Raw genomic sequence first — 7,919 nt, 5'->3', positions numbered from 1 at the left:
GGGGGGAGGGGGATGTTTGCCCGGAAACCGGGAAAGGGAATAACATTCGAAATGTATATAAGAAATACTCAAGTTAATAATAAAAAAAAAAAAATTTAAAGTTTTTAAATAGGCAAAATCTCATTTAAAATCTTTGAAAAGCAGCTCTAATTTGAGGGTATGTCTCTGTTTTAAAGCCAAACTGCTAGAGTAATAAACAAATTTCTTCCTACTAAGAAAAAAATGGAAGAATGGCAATTGGACTAACTAATTACAGATTACTGTTAATATTGCTATAAAAATTTTAACATAAAATGGATTAAAGGCCCTCAAAATCCCCATGGTACACACAGATGTCTTCCTATGTTGGAGTAACTTCAAGTCTATTGACTCTTGTAGGTATGCCTTGCAATTTCCTATTTTTATATAAATTGTATGAATCGATCAATCTCAAAGAAATAATGATTATAGCATTTTATACCTTAAAAATCCATGTTTTATGTTTACATGAGTCTGTAATATGTCATCAAAGAGTTGGCACTATACCTATAACTTTATGTAAGTATATGTAGTTATCTTTATTTGTAAATAATATTCATATTTTGTCAATGAGAACTAGAGACAAATAATCTGACTATTTTAGTCTCTTTAAAAGTTATTATTGTACACACCATTGTGTCTTACCTAACATTCTTGTGACTATCAAAACCTTGTATTCTTTGTAGAACATTAGCTTCCACCAATTTAAAAGCTAAGAGTGTCATCAAATAGCATCTGGAATCTATAGCATAGTTTCTTCTATTTTTTTTGTAACCCACCCGGGGACTCCATCAAAACATTTAGTAAATATCTCTATTTATGATGGAACATGGTATTGGGGGGTAATCTGAGTGTGTGTGTGTGTGTGTTTCCTGGACCATGGTTACTAACATTTAGTTCTAGAATAAACTATCCTTTATTCTTTTGATTTGAAGGCTCTGTGGTTTTGCCTAGACAAGAACCAGCAACACTCCCAGCTGTGAACTCTTTGAAGAAATACATTGTTTATTAATTTTTAAATGTACTTCATAGATTTTGTATGTACTTATGAGCATCCATCTTAGCTTACCTAATGTCTGCCACCACATGGAAAGACAGAAGTTTTTTTTCTCTGTAGGCTACATCTTCCTAAAGAATTGGAATATTTGTTAATTGTTCAAAAGCATAGTTTGGATCGGGTTTGATGGTGCACACCTTTAATATCAGCACTCAGCGGGCAGAGGTAGGCAGATCTCTGAGTTCAAGGCCAGTTTGGTCTACATAGTTAATTCTAGGACAGCTGTGGCTACAGAGTGAGTTTCTGTCTCAAAAAAAGGAAAGAAAACCAAAACATATGTTTTCAATCCTTAAACTGCTAGAAGAAAACATAGGCAATACTCTATAAGATATAGATATAGGAAAGGACTTTCTGAATAGGAATCCATTTACTTAGGATTAAAGCCAATAATTTACCATACAAAACTGAAAGTCTGGCCTGGAGAGACTGCTCTTCCAGAGGTCTAGGGTTCAAATCCAAGAACCCACATGGCAGCTCACAACTGTCTATAACTCCAGAATCTGACACTTTTGTGTAGACATACGTGCATGCAAAACACCAATAAATATAAAGATAAATAAATAAACATTAAAAATACTGAAAAGTCTTCTAGACTACAGGAAACAATTGAATGAAAAGCAAGCCCACAGGATGGGAGAGAATCTTTGCTGGGGACCCCTGTGGTTGAATTTGGGAGGGGCTTGAGGAAGCTGAGGAGGGTGACCCCATAGGAATATCAGCAGTCTCAATCGACCAGTATCTCTCAGACACTGAGCCACCCACCAGGAGGCATACACTAGCTGATATGAGGCCTCTGACACATATACAGCTGAGGACTGCCTGGTCTGGCCTCAGTGGGAGAAGACACACTTATCCCTTGAAAGACTTGAGGCCTCAGGGAGTGGGGGGGCCTGTGGGTGGGGGGGGGACATCCCCTGGGGACAGGGGAGGAGGAATGGGAGGAGGAATAGTCTAGGGGCGGACTGGAGGGGGGATACCAACTGGATTGTAAAACAAGATTAAATGATGATGATGATGATGATGATGATATAATAATAATAATAATAATAATAATAATAATAATAATAATTGTGTTTTATCCCTAAGGGGGGGAATCAGAGCTGAGAAAACAAAAACCAAATTAAAAATGGGCTATGGACCTGAACAGAGAGTTCTCAAGAGAAGAAATTAAAATGGTTAAGAAAGACCTTAAAAAGTGTTCAATATCCTTAGCAATTAGAGAAGTGTAAATTAGGACAATTTTGAGATTTCAACTTACCTGAGTCAGAATGACTAAGCTCAAGAAAACAACTGACAACAAACGCTGACAAGAATGTGGGGAAAAAGAAACTCTCACTCAGTGTTGGTAGGATTGCAAACTGGCATAGCCACTCCGGAAATCAGTGTGGAGAACCCTCAAAAAGCTAAAAATTAGTCTACCTGTGACTCAGCTCTACCACTCCTTGGCATAGGCTCAATTGTACCAACATCCTACTCCACAGATACTTGCTTAGCCATGTTGATTGCCACCTATGTACCCTTCAGCTGATGAATGGATAATGAAAATGTGGTGCATATACACTATGGAATACTAGACATCTGCAGAGAAAAGTGAAATCCTGAAATGTGAACATGAATGGATGGAATTGGAAAGTATACTGAGTGATGTAATTAAGACCCAGAAAGAAAAATGCCACATGTGCACTTTTTATTTCCGGATCCTCCTTCTGAATCTTTAGATGTGAGGATACAACCTGGAATCAGAAAAGGAAAAGGTGGTCATGGGAAGTAGGGTCTTTATAGAAAGGGGTTGTATTCTACAGGTGATATAAAGGGGTAGATGGGAAAAATGGAAGATGTTTAAATGGGAAGTAGGGAGGAAAGGCCATATAAAGGAAGAGGGAGGGAAGAAGGAAAGAAGCTACAGAGTTACTTTATGTTAACAACAGATGAGGCTGGGCTGTAGGGATTTATCAGAGATTAAGAGCACTTGATGGACTATACTGATAGATTTCCATATATTCCTGCATCTCTGGGATGAAGTCTACTTGATCATGGTGGATGATCTTTTTGATGTGTTCTTGGATTCGAGTTTGCAAGTATTTTCTTGGGTATTTTTGTATTAATGTTCTTTCTTTGTTGACTCTGTGTGGTGTGGGTATCAGGGTGAGTGAGGCTTCATAAAATGAATTTGGCAGTCTTCCTTCTGTTTCTCTTTTGTGGAATAATTTGAGTAGTATTAGCTCTTTTTTGAAAGTCTGGTAGAATTCTACATTAAAACCATGGAGGGATGTATAGGGAGGGGACAGAGGGGAAGTGGGGGGAAGGACTCAGGAGGTGGAGAGGAGGGAGGTAAAACTACAGTCTGGAGGTAAAATGAGAAAAAGGAAGAATATATATTAAGAGTACTTGCTGCTCTCACAGAACCCAGGTTCTGTTCCCACCACTCACTTGGTAGCTCAAAACCATTTGTAATTCTAATTCCAGGAGACCCAACACCATCTTGCAGCCTCTGCAGACATCAGGAATGCAAGTGGTGAGCATACATACTTGCAGACAAATACCTACAAACAATAATAACAATAAACACACCCTTGAAAAATACATAATATATAATAATATCTGTAAGTGTATGTGCACACACATTATTTTTGAATGAAGTTATGTTACTTGGGATATTAAGACTTCCCTTAGGGTTGGGGATTTAGCTCAGTGGTAGAGCTCTTGCCTAGTAAGCACAAGGCCCTGGGTTTGGTCTTCAGCTCTGGAAAAAAAAAAGACAAAATAACAAAAAGACTTCCCTCAAGAGCCATAGAGCATTTAACAAAAACTCTAGTGCCAGGCATGGGATATTTCCCCTCATCTTATTGGTCAGGAGATTACAAGACAATGTAGGCTCCCAAAATTATATAGGCTATTGTCATTGCCATTCGTTGCATCCCAGAAGTTGAAGGTAAGATTCTACTGCTGAAAACACCACATATGCTGGACTCAGGACTTGGAGGAATAAAACCTGGACACTACCTCCCTGAGTACTAGTATCTAAAGCTGCCAAGGGAAAAAAAGCAAGCACCAGTCCCATCCAGCTTTAAAGCCTAGGGACCAGAACAAAAGGTGTCTGCAAGGATGCAGTAGTGGCACATCTTGGGGATAAACATCAGCTGTCTGGATGGACTTACGGCTTATTGAGTGAGAGGGAAGTCATGTCAGGTGTTGTAAATCTAGACAACTACCTGTGCATGGCAAGGTCATGAACTCCAGGGCACTTATTATTCCTGCAATGCTTCGAAGGCAGTATAGTTCCTAACCGCATTGTAAATTCTTATTTCACACCCAGAGGTAATGTAACTCTTAGCCTTCACCAAAGAAGCTTCTTTTTGAAGCATATGAACAACATTACAGAAAACTACAATGGGTGAAAATGCAGAGAATAACTGAATGTGTGTTACCCAGTCCCAGGTAATACATCTACGATACAACTCCTATACCACCAAAGGTTTAGGGAGCATCATGTAAAAGGAGGCAGAAAGATCATAATAACCAGAGGACCAGGATGTGTGCTGTGAGGTAATATCTTCCATAATGATATGCAGCTATAAAATCTCAAAAATATGGTCACCTTAAGAAGATATTTATAACACCACCAGCTAATATACCAACATAGATGGAGGAAATCTTACAAGACTCTACCCCTAGATGCTGAGCTACAGGCAATTAATGCCTGCTGAGAGGAAAAATCAGTCTTCTCTAGGAAAGAGCTCCCTGATAGGTTATCCAACCCCAGTCAGTCAACCCTAAACACAAATAGATAGGAATCATAGTAAATCAATGCAGCAGCCAGTGTGTATGTGTGTGTGTGTGTGTGTGTGTGTGTGTGTGTGTGTGTGTGTGTGTGTATTTAAAGAAGAGAGTCATAAATTTAAAAGGAAGTGAGGAGACATAGGAGTTGGGGAGAGAAAGATTGGAAATGATGTACTCATTGTACTCATGTAAGAATTCCTTAAAAAAATAAAAAAGCATAGTTCCAAGTGGCTGGACATGTCACATTGGTTAAGAATATGCTCTACTCTTGTAGAAGACTGGCATTCAACTCCTATTACCCACAGAAGTTGGCCCACAACTACCCATAATTCCACCTCTAGAGCAGCTTATGACCTTTTCTGGGACTCTGTGAGCCCCAGTTGTCTTAAGTGCATAGACCCACATATATACACATAGTTAAAAATAAAAAGTATGTAAAATGTTTAGTTTCAAGAGGTCAGGATGCCCAAATACAACAATTCCTACTCAAGGAAGATAATAACAGCTAACATGTTTTGCTAATTGGCATCAATAACTCAAAGAAACTAAGCTACACAGAGTATGGTATATATGTAATTAACAACTTATTTGTGTTTTAATTTCATTTCATTTTTACTCTGACAATTTAACACACAAAGACATATTGTATTTTGTTTATTCTTACCCATATTACAGTGTTTCATCCTCCTCCTCCCGAGTCTGTCCTTTTCCCCAATAAATCTTCTAAATTTCATTTCATTGTTGTTTTGTGACTCACTGAGTTTAATTAGCATTGTTTGTGTAAGCTGATGAAGGGTTATTTGTTGGAGCATGCACAACTTAGCACTGGTTACATCACTGAAGAAAACTGCTCCCTTCCCCCGGCAACCATTAACTGCCAGTATTTCCTCAAGGAGGGGTGGAGCCTTATTATCTCCTCCCCATCCACGATGAGAAGCCCAGCCTTATTCATGCTTTGTTTAGATAACCAAAGCTTTTGTGCTTATGAGTATGATAGTCATGGCACATCAAAATATAGTTACAGAATATCGAACATTTTTACAGAATTATACAGAATAATAGAATATTGAATATAGCTTCATAGCACCACTTCCGTCCTACTATCCCTGTCTTCCATAATGTTTTTTGAGAGATGATATAGATGTTCTATTTAGATACTAGCACTGAACAGTCACTCATTACCCACACTTGACCATTTATAAGTCTCATTTCTGTTGTCTTCTGCACAAAGAGCCTTTTCTGACCAAGGTTAAATGCATCACTAATCTAGGAATACAAACAGAAATATTTAGAGAATGATTTGACACCATGCGCCTTTAGTGAAACATCAGTATTAGATTTTCAACTAGTGTTTACGATCTTTCTAAATACAGGATTTTCAACAAATTTACAGAATAAGGCATGATTACCATCCTGTAGAATTGTTCTTAAATCCAAGTGGAAAATGGTTGGTTGTCCCCATAACTGTCATGCCACTATTGCACCAGTGGGCATATTTTGCCTGATAGGTTGCTATTATAACATGCAAGGTCCTTTATTGCATAAGACTAATGATGTCTTTTCCCAAAATGTTCTACATATCACATTTAGGCAATGTGAAAGGTGGTAAGTAGGTAAGAAAGATCAATTATAACTTGATTTCTCTATGTCTAGCAACCAAACTGTGTTGTGTTTTCAGCAATAGGATTTTACTTTCCATCTATTTCTGGGAAGCTACCAAGAGAAATGGCAATAGCCTATGCTCTTTTAGGGGTCTCCGGTAACTCATATGCAATATCTCACAGAGATTTTCATTTACTAATTTATGTCTTCTAGGAGAAACATTACTCACGCATGCAGGGTACATATGTTTAAACCGTTTTTCCTCTAAAGTGATATTTCAAACTATATTGCAAAGAGTATTTTCCATGTATCTTTAGTTTTAGTTAACTTGTCTCCCCCTGTCTTATCTCCTTTTTTAAACCTTAGTAGTGCACCTCGTCTTATCCTATCACATGGAAGGGGAGAGTAGAATACATATGACTTGAACAAGTCCTCTTATATGTCTAAAGATGGAAGAATAAAAAGTCAAGAAAAGGTTCTTTAAGATTGATTTCATGTCTGAATACTTTCTCAATGCTTAGATAGGCTACTTACAATATGCCCTTAGTATTTGTTTTCAATTTTTTTTATCGAATCAGGACCAGGGAGTGGAAAGTGGTGGTTTGAATTATAAATGTCCCACACAGGCTCATATATCTAAACCCAGTTGGTAGCACTGTTTGGAGAGGTTATGGAATTTTTAGGATGTGGCGCTTGCTAAAGGAAGTACTGGATGATTGGAGAACTGATAGCTTTACCTTCCAACTGGTTTTCTCTGTTCCCAGTATGTGGTTAGAGATGTGATCTCTAAAGAGGTTTTCTGTTTTTTTTTTTTTTCTTTTTTTTTGGAGCTAGGGACCGAACCCAGGACCTTGCGCTTGCTAGGCAAGCGCTCTACCACTGAGCCAAATCCCCAACCCCGAGGTTTTCTGTTTTGGTTGACTGCAGTTATGCCTCTTCTGTCATTATGAACATTCCCTTTGGAGTTCTAAGCCAAATCAAACTCTTTTTCCTGTAAGTCATATTTGGTCATGACATTTTATCACTACTTCAGAAGAGAAACCAGTAGAATCATATTCAAGTTCAGGGTCATATTAGGCCTTTCCTGAGCATGGATTCAGTTCTGTGTATAAGCACAACATTCCAGATATCTTAGTGTATGCCATTGCTTTAAATATTCTCCCTGTGTTCTTTTCAAAACCTCTTTATCTCCAGGATTTTGCTTCTGCATTTTGCTTGTTCTGATTGTTTTCCTGTGTCACTAAGCCCAATTATTTTACCTTAAAATTTTCTTGGCCATGGTTCCCTAGGAGAGCACTTCAGTTCTGAGATTAATTCATGCCAGTAGAAAGAAAAGACTCTTCCCGCTAGTTCTTGAGTTAGCTGCCAGACAACTTAAAAAAGATGTGTGTGTGTGTGTGTGTGTGTGTGTGTGTGTGTGTGTGTGTGTGTGTGTGTGTGTGTGATTCAATTCTTAGAGAGC

Source organism: Rattus rattus, chromosome X (genome assembly GCF_011064425.1).
Source record: "Rattus rattus isolate New Zealand chromosome X, Rrattus_CSIRO_v1, whole genome shotgun sequence".
NCBI lineage: Eukaryota > Metazoa > Chordata > Mammalia > Rodentia > Muridae > Rattus > Rattus rattus.
This window is presented reverse-complemented; position numbering follows the sequence as displayed.